Source organism: Phasianus colchicus, chromosome 6, assembly GCF_987193195.1.
Source record: "Phasianus colchicus chromosome 6, bPhaCol1.hap1.1, whole genome shotgun sequence".
Taxonomy (NCBI): domain Eukaryota; kingdom Metazoa; phylum Chordata; class Aves; order Galliformes; family Phasianidae; genus Phasianus; species Phasianus colchicus.
The window spans coordinates 40,316,914-40,340,319 of record NC_143441.1 but is presented as its reverse complement, the minus strand read 5'-3'; the positions used below and the strand labels follow the sequence as shown (position 1 = coordinate 40,340,319).

The 23,406-nt window shown below is 38.3% G+C and overlaps 1 protein-coding gene across 16 annotated transcripts in view; it reads left to right on the top strand.

Annotated features, from left to right (window-relative positions):
* PARD3 (par-3 family cell polarity regulator) overlaps positions 1–23,406 on the top strand; it is a 429,965-nt gene that overhangs the window by 111,095 nt on the left and 295,464 nt on the right. The window contains exon 1 of one of the 16 annotated variants that reach the window (XM_090143089.1): positions 6,852–7,534. The exons of the other annotated variants lie outside the window; for them this stretch is intronic. The gene's annotated coding sequence lies outside the window, so the exon portion shown is untranslated. Of the gene's footprint in view, positions 1–6,851; positions 7,535–23,406 lie in introns of those variants that run through there. 16 annotated transcript variants of the gene reach the window in all.

Below are 23,406 nucleotides of genomic sequence, written 5' to 3'. Positions count from 1 at the left end.
ATAAGCCTCATTCAAGTGAATCGAGTGGGATGTGGTTCAATTTCTTGTTTTGTTGTTTTAGAGACACACAGCATTCAATGTGTCTAATTGCATGGCAGTTTAGGACACGCTTCCTGAATATCAAATATTTTTTCTTTTGACTTTAAAATATTTCTTAGTTATCTCACTTTTTTTTTCTTTTTGCATTTTGTATAATATACTGCTTTGACTCTAGATTACTCAGCAATTTTCTCATATTAAATCACAGCACTGAGATTAAAATCTGTTCTTTAACTGAAAGATACTTCTATCTGTGATTTTTATTTTGTATTTTAAAGCAATCCATATTTTAAGATGAAAGAAAAGTTGCTTTTTACCATATTAATAAAGACCTAATAAAACCAGAATCAGTGGTGGGTGGTGGTGTTAATAATTGGCAAATAACATTTTAGCAGATTCAGGAGTATCTGTGAACTGTGAAATGAAACGCTTTCTTTTTAACAAAATGGCTGGGTATATTATTTCTAGGGAGCAATAGCAATAAAAAGGGGGCAAAGGTGTATTAATAACTTACAAAAAGTCATAATTCATAGAAATGCTACTGTCTTTTATTATGTAACTTAAGAAATAATTCAGCTCTCTGTTTTCAGACTTTTTATTCTGGCCATTTTGTCCTATAGTCATCTTACAAATGAATTCCTTCATCTATGAAGGTTGGAAACATACAAAAGGACTATGAGACTACTTTGTGATAATGATGTAAGGTTTTTTTTCCATTTCACCAGCTTGTATTGAAATACTGAAAGTTTTATCAAAATTTTTCTTAAGCTCCTGTCTCCATTTATCTGTGGTAAAACAGTTTTGCTTCTCTACTTGCAGATGTGTAAGAAACAGTTTGAGTAGCTACAGCATACTGTACCTACTTAAATTAGGGAACTTGCAACAGTTCCTTAGTTTTTTTTTTTGGGGGGGGGATGGGGATATAATCTTATATTTTTAAAAGTAAAAAGCAACAGTCAAACAACAACAACAACAACAACAAACCTTATCTGAGAAGATAAATACATAGAAAAATGTAATACATTTAGATTCTCAATTCAAATTAAAATAATGAAACCATGCAAGAACACTGTTCTTTACTGTTAGCTTAAAGTTTTCATATAAATTGTCTTCCTTAGACAAAGTATATTAGTCCTTGTTTTATACAGAAACAGACAGCTGAACGTCTTGAAATTTCAGCTTGTAAACTGTGCACAGGTGACTGCTGTGCACATGTAGGTACTACCTATTCTTGATTATTTCTTACCTTTCAGTATGTTCATTCTGGAGAAGGACTGCTGCTTAGGTTCTGGTTAGCTTTATCTGTAGAGTGGAAACAGTACAGTTAAAACAAAAGCAAATGGTTTTCTAGAACAAATGTATCACACAAAGAGCTGTTCAGAAACTGCTGTTGTGCATTAAGTGGACTCCTGTGTCAAATTTGAGCAATAAAGAGCTTGACAATAGATAAAGGTTCATCAGTTTTCTTCAAGTAAATGAAGTTTTTTCTATGTTTTACTACTTCATGATTGAAATATCAAATTGTTCTGTTTTGCAGCGAGGACAGAAATTACATGCTCAAAATTGAGAGATTCTAGGATATTAAATACACAGCCAATCTTTTGTCAGGGTTTTTTTTGTTGTTTATCTCATTAAAATAGAACAGCCCTAGCTGTAAATTATGAACATATTTATTTTTTATGCCTTTCTCTAACCTTATTCTCCCTTTCCAAAGCATTTCCTATAATATGGAATTGATATGGATATAATAATATGGATACCGGCTGGTGTCTGTGATGAAAGTACTTTAACTTCTACCATAAGGATGTATGCAATGCATATTTCTTCAGTGTCATGGAAAACTGAAAAAAAGCTGGGTGCTATAAGATCAGGAAAATTGATCTCAAGGTGGAAGAAAAATACTAAGGGAATGTTGCGAGTCATTATAGTTTAAGAGGGTTTTACAGTATCTAGAGGACGAGTAATAGTAAGCAGAGTAACGAAGCCTTAATGTTTGTTGTTTGCCCCATTCATGTGTCTTGCACAGGTAGAGAAGAAGAAAGAAAGAGAACACGTTTTCTTTTTTCTTTTATAAAGAAAGGGAACTAAAGGGAATCATGGGATAAAAGAGATTCTGGGGCAGAAATAGTGTCATTAAGATATCAATTTGTTGTTGCTCTACCTGTAAGGTAAATCTTGTACTGTAGATCTTGATCATGTAAGACGTTTTTTCAGACTTTCCAGTTCATTCCTGCCGTGATTTCTTCCTGAATTAGATACAGATTACTGTTTGCTGTGCTCGCTTTCTGTGGAACTGTTTTGTCAAGGAGACTACCCTGCAATTCCAGCATAATTAATAGGTTTATTTTACTATGGAACCTTCACTTTTTGAAGAATTCAAGGGTCCTTTACAGTTAAAATTTTCAAAGCTACTTAATATGTAGACTTTCACAGTCTTGTTTTGCATTCTGTTTAACCCTGCGTACAAGTTAGGGTATTTCCTAAGAGGATAAGCAGACTCTATTGTGCTCTCTGGCTGAAGACATTCATTTTTGTCTGTATTTTATTTTTATTATCATAGAAAATTAAGGTATGTAAATCAAGACTTCAAAATTTTTTAAAATCAAGAATTTAAAATTTTTATTTTCAAGGGTGGTAATGATTAGTTTTTTATAAGTGCAAGTTGCTAGTACCATATTTACACTTTTACACCTATGTGGAAAAATTTATCTTTTCCTTTGAGATTGCTCATTATTTGTGTACATGGAAACCTCATGATACTTCACCAATATCATGGTAGTTCTTATGTGGAATATGTTCTTGTTACTGTATTTGTTAGTAGCTGATATGTTTTAGAACTATATGTCCTCCCTTCTAAAGATGTATGGGGACTTCTGTCCCCATGACAACTGCTCTCATCCATCCCCTGATGTTAATGACATCAACTATTAGGTATAATGTTATCTTGGGGGGGAGAAACAACAGAGGGTGTTTTATTAGGTTTCAGAATAAAAGTGCCTCTTATCATGATGCCTTGTCAATATAGAATTATCAAACGTTGAAACGTTGTTTCTATGTTTGGCCTGTCTTCTGACCTTGGTAGAGCTTTATAGAGCTTGTTCTTGGTTACATGGAGACCTGCTTTTGGATGCAGTGAGCGCTCTTATATGTAAGATAGGTTTGAAACAAGCGTGTTTATTCACTGATATATGTGAAATCATCTTGATTATTGTCTAGACTGATAATGCCTTATTCTTCCTGCTTTTTTTGCATTTCCTTTCTAAGGTTTGGGGAAGACGACATGAGTTGCAGGAAATCTTAAAGAGAGATTTTACTGTCTTTGCACTCAGCTTTACCTTTGAATCAGTTGTCCTGTGCAATTTGCATTAGTGTTTTCTTTTTTTTTTTTTTTGCAATTGCCACTTTTTTGATCTGGATGTTGTTTCTCTGGATTCTTAGACTAGTTTTCTGTGCTGCTTTGAGAAACGTGCAGTGAGGAGGCAGGTTTACCATCATCTGACTTCACCTGGGTATGTGAGGAGGTCTGGAAATAAATCTCCTTGTTTTCTTCCTTAGAACTTCGGGCCCCCAGCTCGGAGTTGTGTGCTGATTTCTGAATAGTGGGAAAAGTGGGTTCCTAATGGAGAAACAAAATCACTGTTTTATGTCAAATCCCCTAAGCTGGATATTTAAAAATATTTCTAGGAATCCTCGAGTAATTTCTATATTTCTTGTGGAACTAATTGCATTTTAAAATGATTACAAATGTATAATTTCTAGATAGTATTGAGAAATATTGTTAACATCATTACTTATGAGCTCCTGAGATCCAGTTTACATCTCTTTAATTTAATTTGGATTTTCCTGACTTGGCTCATTAAAGTCCCTGAGAGAGATTTACATCAAAATTAATCATATCAATGGCTGAATTGCTTAGGTAACTTGGAGAATTCAGTTTTGAGTAGGTTTTAAGATGCTGTTTAGATAGTATGCTTACGTTTCACGAAATGATTTCTAATAAACCCAAAAGATTCTCATCAAAGATAGCATTCACAGAGGTCATGGCCTCTGACAAAGGCCTTGGAAATGCCTGTTGTACATAGACTTCATATGTGTACTTTTTTTCTATTTAGTAATGGAATATTGGAAAATGTATAAAAAAGAACAAAGCATAAATATAAATTGTAGGTACAGTAATAGAAACTTAACTGTGACAAATAGGGTTCTGTGGAAATTGTTAATTTTATGAAAAGGAGAAAAAAAACCCCAAAACTTAATGGGAGAAATAGTTATCTTTCAATCATTCTGTGAGAAACTGTTCAGAAAAGCCAATTCAGATTCTCGTTTCCAGTAGGTGCGATGAATGTTTATGAGAACTGCTACATTTAAAAGGTGTTCAAGAGTTTTGCAAAATCAGTGCTTTGGAAATATTTACTTCAGTATTGATTGAGAATTAAAATTTTTCATTACTGTGCTGTAGGATTGGGAAAACAAACATTTTTCCCAACAGGTTTAGTTATTTTTAGAGCACATTTCTTTTATGTTTTTCAGTTGAAGTCACCACAAGGCCATAAATTTGGGATTCTGGATTCTTGTTCAATTCTATTTATTATATAAATCCTGCCTCCTTTTTGCGGCAGAGTGGGCCTATGAAACAAGAAATTGTCATTAATGTATATGAGGAAGGTGGCTTGAAAGCCACAATGTAATTACAATAGCCGAACTTCTGTGTTTCATAGAAAGACTTCTAATCACTTCTAGAAAGAGGACGCATAAACCGTATTTGCAGAGTACTTTGATATATTTAAAAGGTTTTAAAATCTTATTTTTCTTCCAGAATGGAGTATAAATACAATATAATATGATTTAGTGTAATGAAAAACAGGATCTCTTAGAAAACAGAACACAACAGTGTTATGCTCCTGCTGTTTTATTGTTACTCTAAACAGTTAAGGACTGAAAAACTATAAATCACTTTGCAGATCAGGAGAAAATACTTGATGGTCCTACCATTGCGTGACTGCAAAACTTGTGTTCTCACAGGAGGATGTCTCCCTTCTTCTGAATGTGCCTTGAAGTGCTGAGATGCCCATCAAAGCTCAGAGCACCTCTTTATTGGTTTTGACAGTGTTTCCATTGTGCACTGAGACTCTTTAGAAAGGCAAACAGGCTGTTGCTGGAAACAGAGCGAACTGAAATGTGTTGCAAGTAACCTGAGTTCTGGAAGTAACCACGCTTCTGAAAGAAACCTCTGCAATTTGTCCGCGTTTTGGGAAAATTGCAACAGATAATGATGGTTATTTTATTAGAAATAGTTATTCAGGATTCTTTCGGAGTTTCTGTAACCCAGAAGGATTTATAATGCAGTTTATAAAGGTACCTTGTTTGTATAAATAGAATTTAGATTTGAAACTCAAGAGAATTAACTCTTTAGAACTAAATAGTGCCTTTAAATAGAAAAGTGTAATTTCCAAGCTTAACTCACCTGCTGATTTTCCAGGCTAATTTGGAACATATTTTGTTGTTTGTATGGATCAGCCTGATATAAACTGTTGTGAGGGGGGAAAAAAAACACACCACAGAAAAACACTTTGTTTGTAATTGGGAAGTTTGGGTTTGAAATGCAGTGTGCGTGAAAAGAATACATCTGATGAGATCTGAATATAGTGGCACAAATAGCAGTAAATCCTAAAGTCTGGATTTCATTCTATTTCAAACTATTCATATAACATATTTTTATTTTACAAACTTAAATTTAGTTTTGGCTTAGATACTCTAAACACAAATACAGAATGCATGGATTAGGATGTCTCTGAACTTCAAACCGCTGGGTAACTGAAGAAGTACTTTTGTCCTGTTATTTGGCATCTGCTTTTGGGGACTGCTATTGAGGCAAATACAGGAATGGACGGATCCAGCATACCTGTATTTTTTTTTTTAATGCTTGGTTTTACAGAAATATTTGAGAATTGATTTTTCACGTAGAACTCATTGTATCTTTAATACACATGAAAGGTATCAGTGGAATTCTCTGCTCAAATGTCAGAAAGCCTGCTGCTGAATGTTATGGCATAGTTAATTTGTTTTAGTGCCATTTTTATGTGCATGCTATCTGAGGATGAGATTTCATCATCAAACAGCACTGGTCCCTGTGGATGACTTTTGAAAGAAACGATGCTCAGAGATGCTCTTTGGAGACAACTGTAATTTTGACGGCTGCTCGCTGCAACAGGAGTGATGGGGCTGCCTGGCACCGTTTACTGGAAGCCAGTCACAGTGAGGTTGGCCTCGTACCATATGGGATGCTCTGTGCCACTAAGTCGTAAGAAACACGACTGACAGTGCCGCTCTTCCCCCAGTGGTGTGCTTGGAGAGCTGAGATCTCACTGATCTTCTGTTTCTCCTTTTAACACCACTTGGAGATGTATTTCACTTTCCCCGTTCTTTACTCTTGCATTATGATCTTCTGTCTTCCAACTACTATGTGCAGTAGATTGTGTGCAAATTTTAGATGTACATATAACTATGTACTATGTGCTTTTTCTTTTAATGCAGTGGGAAAAAGGGAAGTGGGTGATTTTGTTAGCATTTTTAGCTTTATCTTTATTAAAGAGAAAATCTGTCATATCACAGATTTTACTTGCTGAGAATTTGTTATGCAGTGAAAAGACATTAATTGGTTGATTTCATATGTATAATTTAAGATAAAAAACAATTAAGGTAACATTTTAAAACTTTTCTGAGGGTAGAATAATTGCTCTTTTATTTATAAGTGTTATGATTTAAAATGGTTAGGATGTTGGAAAATGAAAAAAAAAAAAAAAAAAAAAAAAGAAAACCCCCAATTTAATGAGCAAACCCATTTCCAACCTCCCAAATAAACCCCAGGAAAGTAAAGGAAATATTCTTTCTTCCATTTTCCATTTCATGCTTGTTTTTGAATGTCAAGCTAATAACTTCTTACCAAGATCAGAATATTTCATTTGAGTTCTGACAGTAATAACTGTGTTTTCTTGGGCTGTCAGAAGCCCTGTGAGATGGCCAGGTAATGTGTTGATTTTGTGTCCAGTGGGAAGAGAATACATTAATGGTCTGAAAAAGTATAGAAAGAACGAGAGCTAGTTAAGGTGATTTTAGGGAAAATAAAAGCAGTACATTTATTTGCAGTGGCATCATGCAAGATGTAGGTTAGCTGTGCACTGTTTATTCATTGTGAATATTAAAAACCAAGCAAGCACACAACCACTTCTCTTCATGAACCTAACCATCCGCTTGCTTTGAGCTGCTATCACTTGAGATGATTTAGTATTTCCCATACTTTAGAGGTTTGATACTTTTTCCATCCATATTACAGAAGATTTAAACTCTTAATGAGAAATCTGAAGGAAACAACAGCTTTGAAGTGCCACGCAGTTCTTGGGACATGTGGTGCAGAAGAACTGGCTGATTCAGTCCTGGCATGGTGTGGTAGCTGCTTTGGTACCCAAAGCTGCATTGTATACTGCGGAGTGCTCAGGTGTGAGGAGTAATTCTTCTGGGGCCTTTGACAGAACCTGCTAGGTATGTGGGGGGTGCATGGGGACTCGAGCGGAGCTGTAGAGTGCTCTATCTTGATTGCAGCACCAGGCAGCCCCATTGTTCCTCATCTCACTGCCTGGTGGCATGCGTGTAATGAAGGATGTGCTTGCTCATTCCAATTGCTCTCTTGTTTTCTTGCTGCCCTGTTGCAAAATGTTCGAATACATTTCTGAACTCATGCCACCAGGCAAAGGCATGGGGAATTGCTAGCCATGTATTACTTTGACCTGTGCCACTGCTATTTACCCACATCTTCCTCAGTCACTTAAGTAGTGTACGTTTGGCTGCTAGTCTTTAATGGAAAATAGCCCACGTGTGGGATATCAAAATGTTTGAGAAGTTTCCTATCTCAAAAACACAATGTAGATGGATCATTAACAGGGAATGGGAAGACCTGGGATGCTAAATCTAAATTGTAGTCCCTAACGTCTCTGAAAGAGTTGTGTTGAGAGCTCTGCCCTAGTTAAAATAACTTCTGGTTGATTGTCAGAGCGTAAAGGGGATACTAACTGTAGTTATTCACTGAGGGAGGTGGAGTTATACATGGCTGCATTACTAGGTTGTGTCTGAAATGACCTGCAAATGGAACCTGGGCTGTGTTCCTCATAATACTGGAGAGTGGCAGTACCAGATGAAAATGGCAGGCACTGGGCAGAGCCCAAGGACAGGCAATTCAGCAAAGAGCTCTGCAGGTAAACTGTCAATTTATTCTCTGCTTAGGAAACAATTCCAGGGAAACTGGGACAGGCAGACCCTTATTGATTTCTTCTTGCGTGCAGACTGAGTCTTTCCTGAGGCTGAATACCTCTGTGGTGGTCTGTGGCTGTGGCACATATGTCATGTGCATGGTTATAGTGATTATGAGTACTTTTAACAGGAATTCTTGCTATCTGGCTTTCAGCGTTTTAATTAAAGTGACTCTATTTTTCCTTTCCACACAGTCTTCCTTATGACACCAATAAACACTTGGCTGATTGTCTGTGTGGCTAATGCAGCTGGACAGTTGTCAAGACAATCAGTGATCTTTGCATGTATTCAAGAGTAAAGAACATCTGAGTGTCCGAATTTTATTCTGTAGGCCTGTTCATTTATTCCTTCAATACAGTCAACTCTCATTAGGTTGCTGAGCCAAAGACATGAAAATGACCTATTGTGCCATTTTGATGCAATTTGGACTACTGCTTCAAAATAAAAATTGGATCACAGAATGCACGATTTTGTGAGCACTTCATATATAATCATTGTTTCTTGCTTTCAGACTAGCTCTTAAACTTTAGTCCCAGTCTGGAAAGAGACTGGTGGATATTGTATTAAAAGTCATATCAGTCTTTCAGTCAATTACTCCTTGATTTAGGCCCTGTGGTTAAAATGATGCACAGCATGTAATATTACTATAATTGAAGTAATATTTTGTCTTTGAAAAGATGTTCCACGGATTTAATGTTTCTTATATGATGTAAATGATATTTGATGGTAGGTCTCATATTTGTTAGCATCCAATACTTTAATAATTGGAAGCACAGCTTAGTTTTTCTAGTGGAATATTACAGAGCTCTATTTTTATCTGCTCTTTTCTATTTCTCAAATACCTCTGCAGCTGAGTAACACAGATGGGTATTTCTGCTGCCTAATTTTAGGCATCCGATTTGTGCTAAAGTAAAGCTGATATGGTCATGCCTGTAGAACTAGTGGAAGTGAGTTCTGCCCTGCAGAGAGCGCTGAGCACGATGAACTCAGCTCCCACCTCTCTGGAAAGTAGCAGGAGGCCAGCTTCTCAGAGAGTGTCTCAGTTGGATGTCTGATGTTAAGCAGTGCTTCTCCAGGAAAAAAATCTTCCTGAAAGGTGAAGTTTGGTCAATTATTTTATGGTTGACTCTTAAGGTCATTTGCAAAGTTCAGTCTGCTGCATGACAGGATCTAAAGGGGAAGAGCTGAGAGTGTAGAAGGCTCTGGTTGTAGAAAGTATGTCTGGTTGCTGAGTAGGTATCAAACATTTTAGTACTTGATGCTCTCTGCTGTGTAGCAGTTTTGCTAACATTTTTGCAAAATCCCAGACTTTGGGGTATCAGAAAAACAATCCAGAAAATGTGAAATCGTACTACTTTAGGTTTGGGAGGCATTAATAACTGGATTCTAGCAGGAGTGATGACTGTTTCTCAGTGCAGCAGTATACCTTGAATATAGACACAACTTGTATAGGTAACACTTCTCCATTTCTCCTCCTGAGGTGCCCCTGGTTTTTGTTGATGCTGGCCATCAGCTTTCTTTGGTTTTGAAGGGAGCACGTGCTTATGGAATTGGCAAATGAATGGTGGCATAGTGGAAACAGGCATCTTCTGCTTTTCCCCTGGGCAGTAAGGAGGTTCCTGCCTGGTAAGGAGCCCAAGGCAGTGTTCGTGGCCAACCAATGCATGTACCATCTCAGAGTGAAGGGTTGGCTGACAGGCTCTGTGCTACATTTTGGCTCTGTGCTTTAGTTGAATGATTTTTTTTTTTCTAGCTTTTTGAATTGAAAAATAACGTTTTATTTCTGATGTGTTTATTTCAAGATGTTATTTAAAAAAAAAAAAACAAACAAACATACAACAGTTTGGCAAGTCTGGTTAAGTTAATAGATTTTTAAAATAAATTCTACTAGTTTGGGGATAAATTTGTGTGTGCAGTATTACTGGATTTCTAGAATCAATGAACACAGTGAAAAAGCAAGTGCACTGTTAAATAATAATTTTGGCTCTTTCAATGTAGTTTTATTTCAGAGAATTTTGCTTTGTATATGAGGAAGTGTTCTTCAATAGTCTTGGGATTGCATCTGAACATGAAAGCTCAAATACAGGGCTTTCTCCTATGAAATGGTTGCTGGAAGGAAAAGTACTTTGGTTTTAAGTGGAATTTATAAGGATCAGCAAAGTGTAAATTAGAACCTAATGAACTTCCAACTCAATATTTAGAGCAGCCTGTATTGAACTGTTTATTGCCTTTTGCTCATAGTCTCAAAGTTGTTTTTGGCTTGGAGACTGATCCAAGCTGTTCTGTGCTCTCAGAAGATGAATTTTGCATTTCTCCCCCCCCCCCCCTACCCCCCGTTCCCTGTGCTTTTCCTCTTTGTGCATTAAGAATGGAGAGGCAATTTCTTCCTGAACCCCTCTGGGACAAACTATGTGTCCTGGCTTCAGGACTGCACAATGAGGTAGGGCATGTGCCTGCCCCTACCACATTTCCCAGAGCTGTTTTGGGAAGCACTGAGCCCTTGTTACCTTAGGTGTGTTGTGACTGGTTCTACACTGTATTCTTGCTTAGAAGAGTGGTGCAAAACAGCTTACAAAGTTCTTAAAAGTTGATTCTTTAAAGTGCTTGCTCTCCTGACACCTGGTACCTTTAGCTCTACAGTGAACTAACACCGAGGCCACTGTGTGCTCTGTATGTTGTGAGTAGCTTCACCTGGCATTCCTCAGTTGAGGATATCAGCATACTTGAGGAAAGCCCCTTCGCTGATTCTTGACTCATGGGGACAGCCGTGAAGCGGAACTAGCACAGAAATAACCTTAGCAGAGATGAGATTTTTTTTTTTTTGGTGGGAGGGAATGCTGGAAAACCGAAGTGATCATGCTGAGTTGTCTTCTCAGAGGACGCTCCGCATTCCACAACCTTGATGGGATCTGCCTGGGTTTCTTCAGTATGCAGTTAGCTAAATTATGACTGAAGGAATATAGCTGATAGCAGACCCAAAATAAACATCACAAACTCATAAATTCAGCTTCCTCCAGTGCAACAAAACAGATGAAGAGGGAACAAAACAAGATATATGGACGTAGCTCTCTGTGGCAGTTGGGGAGTGGGGGTGGAGGAGCTACAGGCTCTCTTCAGATACAAATTAATGACTAGTAAACCCCACCATGAAAGGGTAGGCCTGCTTTGTACTTGCTACCTCTGAGAGGTATCGCTGTTCTCCTTGCTGGCAGCCTGCGTGAAGAGTCTATAAAGGCAGTGCTGGCACAGCGACCTGGCCCTTCCTGCCCTCCTGGTGTTCCTGAGGCCCTTCACTCCTGCAGCCTTCTGCCCCTCCGCTGGGCATGACCACCATGTGCTGCTGCCTCCTGCAGCCCTTTGTTGCCTTCCAAAGCCATCAGTACACATTTCCAGGGAGAAAGGTCATTACCAAGTCAGTAGCCTAGCCTGGGGCCCAAAATCTCCAGGAAAATCCCTCCGTGCTACTCACCCTACATGCACACCCCAAACACAGTGTTACTCACCTCTGGAATGCACACAAGCAGTCAGTTAGCATTCTTGTCACCTTAATATTAGATAATACTTAATATTAGATACATACTAATCTTTGGCATTTTAAGCACATGGATTTTTAGTTTTAGTTACTTTTAAAAGAAACTGGAGTGCCAGCTGGGCTGGCAGTGACAGTCTGGCCTGGGAGGCAGCGCGGTGATTCCTTACTGGCTCTTCTCCTTTTGTTAGCTGCCACTTTGCCTCTGCCAGACTGAAGGAGCTTTTGCTCTGGCGTGCGGTAAGAGCTGGAGTTTTTCCTGTGTGATTTTAGAGGGAATTTAGTAAAATTCCTCTTTGGACTGAGCCCTAACACCTGTGGCCGTGTGGTGCTGTCAGCTGGGGCTAACCACTTGTGCATGTCCTGGAAGAAGAAAAGCAGCTTGGCAGATTTACGTTTCTTGTTTGCATTTTTAGGCAGTTGCACACATCCACCTTTGAGGTGTAATCGCCTTTTCTTCTGCATTAGTTATTCTGGAATTATGTAGAAAATGGAACTATTACATATTTGAAACTCAAGGATTTATCGTTTGGAGTTTTAGGAGACTTAGAGTAGGATTTGAACCTCAAACGCTCTAAGTAAACGAGCAGCATTTAAAATTTTGATTTAGATCAGCTTAAGGAGAAAACGCTTTATCAGTGATCTGTAAATTGTATTAGCTACATCTCAAAACACCATAAAGCTTCCTTTTCAGCCATTTGTCACTTCTCATAAGGAATTGCATAATAAGATAGTGAGGCATGCTGCCTAGTAATCCATTAGCAAAATGCAGCAGTGGGCACTGAAGCAAGTGTGCCTGAAGTTGGATCTGAGCAAACTGTATTTCAGTACCCTATGAGGGTTTCTGTTTCAACAGAGGAGCATTTTCTGAATTTTGAAGGTGTTACAGCCATTCTGTGCTTCTGAAATTCAGGTCACTTTTAATGAGTGTGATATGTACACCACTCAAGTCAACCTATTTTACATTTTGGACAGTAAGAATGTGGAATGAAATAAGAATTCATTTCCTCAAATTGTTTATACAATGAATATATTTATGTAATGATTATATGTGAATATTTTTATATAATGAATAACAAGTGCTTAGAGCTGCATGTCTGGAGGTAGTTAGCACCACTGTTTTCCTGTGAAAGACATATATTATTTTACTAGTGCATCCCATGTCCCAGTATAAACAAAAAGGTGAACTTCAGATCATTCAAACCATCAGTTGTTGATGAACATCAGTTACTGATGAATGGAAGCCAAAAAGTGGCAGAAGAATTACCTGTACCTATCTGACTGAACATGACTTCTAACCCATCAGCAGTGGGTGATGCTACTCTCCATCCTGGCTCTGCAGCTGAAGCAGAGGCCTGTTTGTACACTGCAGATTTGTGAACTAGCACTAGGGGTGCTGGAGGTTCACAGTGAGGAGACTTCACCTTCTTTCCTCTGTTTCTGTCAGCTGGCTGTTTTGCTGTTATTCTTGCTCATCTGTTCCCTCAGCATCTTGTGTGTCTCCTTTCTCCCATTCCGTCACTCTGAGCTTTGGGTTTTCATGTTGTACTCCATTCTGCTTTGTGTTCTCCCCAGGAACGTTTGAGGTTCCTATCTCATGAATTCCTGCCAAGTTCTGATTCCTACATCTGTTCCAGACATTATCCAGATGCTCTAATTTTGAGACCTTTAAAGACACGACTTTTCTGATCCTATGTTTCTCTGAAACCCAAGTAACCTGAAGCACAGATACAATTGTGAAAGCATTAATCTTACAGTTAAACAATAGTAAAGGCATTCTGGAAATGACACTTTTGACCACAAGAGTTTTTGTAATAGCTGGTATGCGCTGAATGTAAATTAATTCGCTCTGCTGGGGATAAAGTTACTTTTGTGTAGCTGTGGCTAGATGGAGCTGTCAGAATGTGTAAGGCTGTTTGATTTATGTGCAAAGGCTATGTGCATTAGACTTCCCTGGTATGTGCTATTCATTTTAGCTACTTATGGGGTTGAATGTTGATGCCCTTTTACTGTTTTAGCAGAGATGATATAATGTTTGGTAATTATTTTGGAAAGTAGAGAAATCATTTGGGATATAACAATTAGGCACAGAGACTGTGAAATAAGGTTTGCTTTCAGTGAGGGGAAGATTATCTTAAAGCAAGGACGCTTGAAAAAGTAATGAATGCATAAATGTTTCTGATTAAATGTGTATTTTTTTTTTGTATTCACGTGGGCGGAGTTCTAATAAGTGAATAGTCTCTTGTGAGCTAGGTAATCTGAAAATGGTATTTCACTTTGGATAAAAGTGACCTCTAATGAAAAATGATTCTTTTCAGAAGCTATGCGCTCTCTCATTTTCAGTCTTTTCCTTTTAATATTAATTACTAGGATGTTTTAATTAAAAACAGATCTTGGAGGTATTATCTGCTTCCTCTGTTTAGTCCTTTTAAATGTTAATCACTTATGACAGCATAATTTACACAGCAACCTGCACAAGTCTTATGCAATGTGCCTGCTTTCTGTAGTGCCAAACTGCAAACTTCACCTCAAAAGTGTTTTCAAAAAGTGTGTACAATTGTAGAGATTCAGTTTGGCATGAGAAGCACAAGGGAAACAAGGTGGTTTTTTTCTTCTTTTTTTCCCCCCTAGATAATTTAGAAATCAAATGAAGACTTAGTGAGACAGAAAAGCTATGTCAAGATGGTTGGATCTTTCCAAGAACTGATGCTTACACTCAAAGCAGAATTTACTCCGGATTCTGTGGGAAGACATTTAGAAAAGAGTGGAAAGTGAGAGCCTGGATTCAAGGCTGATCTTTGCCTCCCTGTATTCTGCCTTCTTAGAGGTTTTTTTTTTCTTTTTGACAGCTGGTTTTATTTGCAGTGACTAAAGGTGTAGTTGTGAGTTCATAAAGCTAAACAATTACTATATATCTCTACAAGGTAATATGTATTCATACATAGGACTTGCTCACTAGGAGCACTGAAGATGCTGTTCATAGGTTTTTTTTTAATATGTAATAGTAAAAATTAAAGGGAACTATAAATTAATTGAACACCATTAGTACAGTGAGCAGTAGTCAAAAGAATTAATGTGTTTAAAATAATCTGATGTTGCACAATTGAAACAGCTTGTTTTGTGTGGTGTTCCTGAATGGAACCTTTGGCAATCAAATTCCACGCATGCTTTAACCTTGTGCAAAATTTAATGAAAAATAGAGTTACTACTGAATATACTGTTTTGCCAGCTCAACAAAGGATGTTAAGTTCTGCATATTTTTGCATAATAAAGATAACTGTTGACAGTGTAATGATCCATTTGGCACAGATAAAATCATGAATGATTTTAATAACCTTACAACAGTTTTGAATTGACTATGAAATATAATATAGGCACTTCAGATGGAGGCAGGTCTCATGCCCTGGTAAGGAGTGTCAGCTCCTTCTAACTTTAATTTTTTCTGGAAGAGAAAACAAGAGAAGAGAGAAGCTAGACCAGCCCAGAGGAAGCAGGGAAGGGTTAGAGCTGAAGAACAGAAGGGATCTACTTCAAAGTTTTCAGTGAAGTCCTTGTCTGTAGGTTGAAGCTGATGGCTTTTGACAATGTTGCATCTCCTTCCCCAGTCTGGGTGACTTATTATGTTGTGTTGGAAAATGCAGTCATCTGTATGGGGGCAAATCAAGCACAAGTGTAATAATGGTACAGTGCCCAAGTTTGGTAGCTTAAAATGAGTGTGCATGCAAATGTAATTTCTCTTGAGTGATTCTTTTTTAAAATATTTTCCCCAGTGATTTAGGGAATTAATTTCCAAAATGACTTCTGAAAACTGAGGCTGGAGTCTTTGGAGCTTTCATACTAAACATTTTAGGAGTACAGTTCTGGCAAAAGCCACTGTTTATGTTCCTGCCTCTTTAGTTATAAGCCTGAGTAGTGCATCCCTATATAAAGAGCCTTGTAAGGGTGTGCTGTTCTGCAAGTAGCCAATCATCATGGGCTGGTACAAAGAATCATTGGAGTAATATTGGGGGTCTCCTTTGCTGTCACATAAACAAAAGAACTTGATTTCCAGTGAATGTGCTTTGAGACTAAATGTAATGTCATTAATGATCTCTTTTCCTTCTGAGGTCTTCAGTTGTTAATCTTAATTTCTTTTGTTGCAGTTTTTTTTGTTTGTATTTGTTTTCATAAGCATCTCAAGGTCTGATCTGAGAAGCCACCAGGAAGGTTTTAAAAGTAGACTTTCAAGAATGTCTTGGCATCTAATTGCTAACGCTTTTACAGGATGTAAGCAAGCTTTCCTTCAAACAAATATGCTAAATTTTTGAAGAAAATCTGGCCCCAGATCATTTTGATCATGATTTTGAATTTGGGAGACTAGGTTTTAGAACTGCTCTGGGGATCAGCTACTACATCACTTTAAGGGTGTTTTGTGTGAAATAAACAGTCCCTAGAGATTACTGTGCGTGATGGATGGATATACTGCTGGATGGGGATGCACCAGGATATTTTTTTTCATACAGAGATCGCTAGAATTCTGTCTTATAGAAAACCAAAACACATTTGGTAAGAACTGTAGTATGATGGTTTGGAGATCTTTGCCTAATGGTTGTCTTTTGCTTAAGATCAGAGCTCTTTGTCCTGTGTTCATGCGATAGTTCTGGGAAGTCAAGCCTGGGATGCTACAGGAAGGGACACTGATGACCTATTCCCAGTGCAGGCTGCGCACATCAGCCCCTCCTTGGCTGAAACAGCACTACAGACTATTTCTGTAGGAAGGACAGTGCTAATGGGCTGCAAGTTGTTGCATTGTTTTCACCATTGTTACATTTCAAAAATATATTAAATAAATATATTAAATATTAGTCAAGGGGAACAATCAGTCATTTGCATTAAAGATTTTTCTAGATTTTTTTAAAGAAAGGGAAGCAGGAATTATTGACTAATGTGCTGATTATTTTTGCTATTATGCATAAAATGAAGAATATTTCTGACATTTTAAAACAACAATAACAATAAATGTCTCTCTTTAAAGTTTTTTAAAATACTAGATAATGAAGTTAGCTAAAAAAACATTCCAATCTTGTTTTTTTTTTTCTTTTTTTAAGGCCTCTGAAAAGTTTCGGGGGGAGAAATTGTTATACAAAAGGTAGAGGGTACATAGAGTTTTACCTTTTGAACAGACCTTGACGTTGATTTAAAATAAGCCTAATTTAACATATTATATTGCATGCTGAAGATAATTTAGGCTAATGTCAAGGACAAGTGTTATCTATTCCTTTGTTGTAGTGAGGTATTGAAATAATGAGTGGAACAGAAGGGAATCACAAAATGTTTGAAGTTTTTCATCTGTGTCTCTAGATGGGTATTTTTAATCACATTCTCCTGGCTTTTGCATGCAAATTATACTGAATAGCACATACTATACAAAATTAAGAGCTGTATTTTACCAAATCTATTTTCTTGAAGTTTAATAAGCTTGCAAAGATTCATCTGTGCTTTAACTAACTAGGTACCTTTGTGTACCTCAGCCGAAATTCACAACTTAGATTGTTAAATGCTGCTGTTTTGATCCTGTAGCAGAGAAATTGAAAGCCTTTGGTATTTTTGAAGGTTTCTGAAGCCATTTTTTCCTTGGTACTCAAGGGCTGCAGCTCCCAGTGACAGATGAGACAACTGTTAAGATTTAATACATCTTTATTTCAGCAATATATCTTGCCGTGTGACACCAGCCCCTCTAATGACCCCGGTGTCTGGATTACTTACTGCATAGCGTCACTGTTTAACTGCCGACCTCTGTGGCAGAAATAAAATACAGAACTCCTCCAAGCTTCACACTGCTGATGTGAGGCCTGGTGACCTGTAGACTCATCCCATGCTTGCAGGCTCAGCTGAGTGGAAACAGTCTGGCATCTTTTAGGGCCTTGCCCTCTTAAAAGAGGAGGCAGAATTTTATAGTGCTCTAAAATGTATGTAAAATTGCTTCCAAAGTAATATTAATAACATTGTCCTATGTAGTTCACATATATTCATTACTGCTGAGGGAGCAAAACTGGAGGAGATGAAACCAGCTCATTCACATGCTCAGAGATGTGCCCACTGCTTTCTGCACACCGTGTGCTCTCTTCCAATACCATCTGTTCTTTGCACACCTCTTAAAAATTGGAGTAGATGTATTTTTTTTCCTTTATTCTTTTCAAAATGAGCTCCATGGTAAATCATGTACTGTAATGATTTTGGCAGAGTATGTGATTAGTCTTGAAGAAGAGGGCTGTTTTCACAAAGGGACTTTGAAAGAAATCTTTTCTGTGTAAATTGAGGATTTAAGGAAATAACAGCTAGAGTTATATTCTGTATGCTTTCAAAGGAAGAGTCAGTGAAGAAATGACCCATTACAAAAACCCCATGATTAAAAAAACGTGATTGAAAATCTTTCTAATTTAGGACAGATATTTTTCCCAGCTGCCCTCATATCCCAGATGTACGTGGACTTAAATGTTTTGGTATTTGCTGTGTGGGGGAGCTGCAGCAACTGAAGAAAGAAAACTTCTGTCTGATTGTCATGTCTTCATTTTTGCTGAGAAGCATCAGAGAGAGATAAATATTGTTTAAAAGAAGTGAGAATGTCTTTCTCTATTCTTGCACTGTCATTTTAACTGAAGTTTTGTGCTTAGTTAAAAGTTCAGGAAATGATTTCTCCATAGTCTTAATTAGGACACTTCCTTTTGTGGTACATCCGCAATGTGGTACAACTGCTTTTTGGCTTTCATGTGGCTCTCCCCACCTTCCTAGGCATCAGAGCATGGTAGTGGCATTGACTGCTCATTGGTGGGACTCAGCAGCTGCTGGTGTTGTTGATGGCTGGTGGATGTTGTGGAGCACACTTGAAGCTAATTCAGACAGTCTGTGGAGCCTTCCTCAGTGTGATTCAAATTATAGCAGAAACACAGCATTCAAGAACAGGAGTTACAGTAACAAACCTTTCTTTCACCCATCCCTAGCCTGGGGTGAGTTTGCCCTGCCAATAAAAACCCCAACTACTAGTGTATATCATCTTCTAGTAGAGTATGTCATCTTCATGATAGGTAGACTGCTTTGACCATTTATTTTTGCCTTGAATGCCTTCAGGCCATTTGGGATAAGGCGAGGGTATATCTGGCTGTTGGAGGTAACAGATGGAGCTAACAGAAGTTAACTGGTGTTAATGGCCACTATCCAGCTCCAGAGTTGGGCCTGGCGGTCAGGAAGACTTTGCAGAATAAGGAGTTGGTGCATTCTCTGTGTATTCTTATCTGATAGAGCACATATTGTGCTAGGCAGCACAATGCTCATTCAGTACATGATACATAACATATGTATCTGGTATAATGGCCCTAAGTTACACCAGGAGAGGTTCAGGCTGGATATTAGGAAAATTTATTTTCAGAAAGAGTGGTAATGCACTGGAACAGGCTGTCTAGGGAAGTGATGGAGTCACTGTCCCTGGAGGTCTCAAGAAACAAGTAGGTGTGACACTGAGGGATATAGTTTAGTGGTCATGATGGTGATGGGTTGGTGATTGGATGATCTTAATGGTTTCTCCGACCTTTATGATTCTATGATATTCAAAGACTGAGAGCATGAAAAAGCAAATCCAGCTGACTTGTCAGGCAGCTCAGTGGCATCTGCCTCTGTCTGTCTATCTATCATCCAGAAGGACCTGGAAAAGCTTGAGAGGTGGGCCCATGCTGACCTCATGAAGATCAACAAGGCAAAGTGAAAGGTCCTGCACCTGGGTCTGGACAAGTCCCAAGCACAAATACTGCTTTGGCTGAGAATGGCCCTGAGGAGAAAGATTTGGGAGTGTCAGTTGATGGAAGATTCAGCATGAACTGGCAACATGCACTTACAGCCCAGAATGCCAACTGTATCCTGGGTTGCATCGAGGGAACTGGGTCCAGCAGGTTGAGGGAGGTGATTCCGCCCCTCTATTCTGCTCTCATGGAGTACTGCATCCAGTTCTGGGGCCCCCAACACAAGAAGGATATGGAGCTGTTGCAGGGGGTCCAGAGGAAGGCCCACGAAGATGATCTCAAACTGAAGTGCCTCCCCTCTGGGGACAGGCTAAGAGTTCTGTGGCTCTTCAGCATGGAGAAGAGAAGGCTCTGGGGGAACTTCATAACTTCATAGCAACCTTCCAGTAGCTGAAGGGGGCCTATGGGAAAGCTGGGCAGGGACTTTTTGTAAGGATATGTAATGACAGGATGAGGGGAAATGGCTTTAAACTGGAAGAAAGTAGATTTAGACTAGATGTTAGGAAGAAATTCCTTACAATGTGGGTGGGAAGACACTGGAACAGGTTGCCTGGAGAAGGTGTAGATGCTCCCACCCTGGAGGCGTTCTAGGCCAGGTTGGATGGGGCTTTGAGCAACCTGGTCTAGTGAGAGGTGTCCCTGCCTATAGCATTGGGGTTGCAACTGGATGATCACAAAAGTCCCTTCCTACCTAAACCATTCTATGATCTATCTATCTGTCCTCAGATTACTTTTAATGCTTATTATTTCTTGGTCTAAGCCTCAGCCTGAATTAAGGCGTGGAGGCCCAGTAGAGAGCAATTCAGTTAGAAAAGACGCAAAGTGCTTTGCAGGGTGCCATCGTTGTGCTTGTTTTTAGGCTGTTGCTCAGCAGTGGAGGAAAGAGGGGAGGAGAAGTCTTTTAAAAATATGTCATCTTAAACTAATATATTTTAAAAATAGTCTGGTAAATTACAGTATAGTATCTAAAACTGTATTTAATTCCTACTGGGAGAAGATTAGATTGCAATTTAATATTGCTTCTAGAATTCCTCAGATCAAAGTACTATAGGAAATGAATAATCAAAAGCAATGTTTTAATAAAAACCTTGTATATTTACTTCAGAATCACTTCCTAAGGAATTATGAAAGAAGCAGATTCTTAAACTATCTGTAAAATTAAAGTGTCTTTTGAATTAATAGATGAATTTTGATGTTGCAAAGATGATTTAGCTTGGTATGTTATGCTAAGCTTGGTAAGGGAAGGATATTTACTTAGTCAGCAGATTTAAGAATGACTTTCAATTAGACCTATGATACATTTTCCAGCAGTGATTATTTTGTACTTGGAGATTTTGAGGGGGCAGAATATATTCAGCAAATGCAGAGTCTTGCACGTGGGCTGGAAAGCCCACACAGCAGCACAGGCTGGGAGCTCACTGCCTGTGGTGTAGGAGCTGACCTGGTAGGCAGCTTGGGGACAACTATCCTGGGCTTCAAGAACAAGTGTATAGCAAGTTGAGAGAAGTGACTGTTTCCCTCTGCTTTTGCTCTATTTGATTTCCCCAGAACAAAAAGACCTCTGTGCTGACCCAGCCTGAGGTACCGGGATGTGTTTAGGAGCTGGAAGAGATCACATGGAACAGAGGATGAGACCTGAGTGGTCTCCAAAGGTTCCTTCCAGTTTAGGTTTTTCCGATTCTCTGAGATTATGCTTTTGAGTACTTCACATAAGATCTAATGCAAGGTTTTAATTTGATAGTAGAACGTGACCCTTGAAATGATCTTTGTATGTTTTCAAAAGCAGTAATGCAGTAAAGCTAAGAGGGTACCACTTGTGCTCCCTTCTATCTAAGTTGCTTTGACTAGTTGTTACTGAAAGCTTGCTCTGGCTTCCAACTGAAGCTGAATTGCATAGGTAAAGACTTTATTGAAATCACAAAGACTCGTGCTACAGTTCAGCTATAGCTTTGAATTTAAACTGTATTTCCCTTTTTTCTTATTTTGAAATGTTGGGTGATCTGTAAGACTGTATTGAGGGGCTCAGGACTCAGGTTGGAGATGCAGCACGTGATGCCTCAGATAATCTTTTTTTTAATCTATCTTTTTTTTTTTTTTTAAGTCTGCAGACAGAAGTGCCTTATTTGTTAAAATGTCCCCTTTTTCTGCATTTCATCTTACCAGTTCAGTGATACAGTAGTTATATTTAAATGGGCTTTTAATGAGCCATGTAGAAAAGTGAAGCTCAAGGAATGGCAATTATTTAGGTGTGCCATGTTGTCATTAAAGTCAGTTTAGAAAGCCTATGCATTGATTTCATATTTAGAATCTTTTGCATCTAAATTACAATTAGAGGCTACCTTGTTAATCATTTTCCAGAATTTGTCTCTTCCTCTTATATTCATTTGCTTGTTTACATGTGCAACAACTTGTATTTCTGGACTCTTTGGGCTCTGAGGTGGCATTAGCTGGAATCCGATTTACTGCTGGGCCTTATGCAATAAGAACTTCATTAGTTCTGCTTAGTAGTATACACAGAGCAGTAGTCCATGCTGTCTGCTTTGGGTTATTGCCAGTTATATAGTGTTTCCGTAGATATTTATTGGCATTCTCTTCGTTATGCTCACTGCAAGGGAAATGGGCAGTCAGTCAGGTGGTACATGTGCTTAAGTCTGCATAACTGTCTGGAGAAGGTTTTGGCCTTGGAGGTGCCCCTCTGCAAGTCTGTTGAAAGCAGAAAAATAACCACTTGTGTGAAAGGCAGTTCTGTATGTGGAGGGCCATCCTGAGGGTGAAGATGTGTAACAAACTCCATAGAGGAACACAGCAGCTGTGTAAGGGAAGCTCACATCTGGAAATCATTGTGTGGGCCAGCAGGGAGGGAGCAGCTCAGCTGGAGGGTTGGAGGCTGCTGGGCACCCAGCAGGTCAGCTGCAGAGTGCAGGGCGATGAACAGGAGAGCAAATTGGGAATGTCCGTTATGAAATGTTCTGGTAATTATCCTGGTGAGAAGGAAACAGATATTTAAAATAGCTTTTAATTATTGGGGAAAAAAAAAGAACAACAGTAAAAAAAAGGTAACAACAGGTGCTGATGCCTACACAGGAGACAGCGTCAGATTCATCAGTGTATTACTAAAGAATTTACAGGTTTTGGAGAGATGCTTAGGAATATGTAAAATACAAATGATCGTTTTGTCCGTCTTGCACGTCATAGGAAAAATACAGCTAGACATTCTGGCTTTATGGGTTTTGTGAAGTAGAGGATTTCTGGTTTTGGATGAACTAATTTCACTGTAAGAATTGTTTTATACGGTCTTACTATTTAATCAAAATGTAAACAAGTCTTGCTGGTGCATGTTTTTTTAAAATCCAGTTAATTAAAATTCAAGTACTTAATCTAGTGTATTAATTAAAACTTCATATGTGTTTACTAATTTTTAATTATCTAGGAATCAAAGGAAATTGTAATAATGAATATTGGAATGCAAACTGCTGCTATCTGTCAATAGTAGAATAAATCATCCTTCTTGCTTTTTATTTATATGAGTACATGTAACCTGTCTAGTGTGATATGTCCAGTCCTGGATGAAGACAGAGAGAAGTTCATGATGGATTCCCTTTCACACGTTACTGAAGACTGGGGATAAGTGCTGGGGAAATTGACAGAGCGTTTCCATAGGTGGTAATCTAAACAAAGCAACTCTCTTTATATTTGTAACTGCTACAGAATATTAAACACTTTTTTTTTCTTGGAAAAACTAATGCGTGCTTTCACTAGGGA